Source organism: Sinocyclocheilus grahami, unplaced genomic scaffold (genome assembly GCF_001515645.1).
Source record: "Sinocyclocheilus grahami isolate Dianchi unplaced genomic scaffold, SAMN03320097.WGS_v1.1 scaffold12792.1, whole genome shotgun sequence".
NCBI classification, from domain to species: domain Eukaryota; kingdom Metazoa; phylum Chordata; class Actinopteri; order Cypriniformes; family Cyprinidae; genus Sinocyclocheilus; species Sinocyclocheilus grahami.
The window spans coordinates 1-1,469 of NW_015514607.1; the positions used below are offsets into that span (position 1 = coordinate 1).

A 1,469-nucleotide genomic window follows, 5' to 3' on the forward strand; every position below is an offset into this window, starting at 1 on the left:
CAAAAGTGTTGCGTTTATAATTTTGTTCAGTGTAATTAGTATGATCGTGATTTTGCCTGACTAGTATTCATTCACACTTTCACATGTGCTGCTGATATGATTAGTCAATTAATGTTAGCTGGTCATTTTGTGTCAGGATCAAAAAACAGTGAATTTTATTTTATTTTTTTGTGAAAAGTTACTTTTTTGGCCAATGAAGCTTTTGGCAATTATTTAAAATGCATCTGATCACTCTAAACAATCTAGAAACAATGTGAATGAACACAACAGCTTAAGCAGCAAACTTTGCAAAACTAAATTTGTCACTGCCAAAACGTTTGGCCATGACTGCATGCATGTCTCCCTTGTTGAACACAATTTCTGATTGAGCACTCAAAGACACCAGGATCCACTTTTTTTAAAGAATTTATTTGTTGACAATGTACAAGAACATTTTCAGGCCGATGGTCTTCCCTGAAGGTCTTACTGTAAGAGGAAAGACAATACATATTACAGTGAGATTGATACAACATTTCAACACTCATACACAAACTACCCATACAAAATCTCCTAATGTTTATCAAGGACAAACTCTCACTTCAAGGGAGAGGTTGTTTCTGAATACTCCAGTGGGTCCTGTCATACTTGCAGACATGCAGTCAAGTGGCTAGTTTACCTCAAGTGAGTGAATGCTAACCACACAACAGCATGCTACACATTAGTAGTGATTTAGAAGTCAAATAAGCTGACTGGAACAATTCAAGTACATAAATTAAAACAGATATTTTCATCCATGTTAGAAACACAGGGTCCTTTAAATATCTGCAAGAGAGGTGAGGCATTGGGATTGAACATGCAAAGCACTTCAAGTAACTGGTAAAAGTGGATCACATCAGCACACCATGCTGACTTCCACTCTACCTTCTGAAACCTAAAGTCTTTCACTTCTGTAAACATCCAAGGGAGGCGAAAAAAGGCAAAAGATTGGACAAAAATGAGAACTTTCGACTAACACTATCAAGTTCTAGAACTGCTCTCTGAAATACTTTTATGGTGGGGATGTAAACTAAGCCCCATGAAAACAGTCTATCTGACTGTCGCCTGAATTTGTAAACCATTTTCAGAGAGCAATTGCAATATAGCTTGTTCTACTGATTACTACATAGTCCAACACTTCACTATTAGTGAGCACGCTAGTTTCACTACTTGAGTGGGATTGAACAGAGGTGCCTGTAAGAATTACTTCCAATCACATACTGGTCAATAGCATTAGCCATCAACATAGCAGCTAAATGTTTGGAGTTAACTTTACAGATCACTCCGGACTCTCCTTCCACAGCAGTTATATCTACTTATTTACCTTCTACAGTCCAGATGTACATTTGATAGAGGAGGAAAGATGACAAGTTACACATTAAAACCCAAGACAGTGACAATGAAACAAACATCTATGATGGGCAACAAACAAAAGATTTCCAAATCCTAAACAA

At 37.0% G+C, this 1,469-nt stretch overlaps 1 long non-coding RNA gene across 1 annotated transcript; it reads right to left on the reverse strand.

Moving 5' to 3' along the window:
* Positions 1-387: 387 nt before the first annotated feature.
* LOC107578925 (uncharacterized) lies at positions 388-1,461 on the reverse strand. The gene is made up of 2 exons (XR_001608397.1): positions 901-1,461; positions 388-465 (listed from the first exon to the last, which is right to left on the reverse strand). It is a non-coding gene; the product is annotated as an uncharacterized lncRNA (long non-coding RNA).
* Positions 1,462-1,469: the final 8 nt, after the last annotated feature.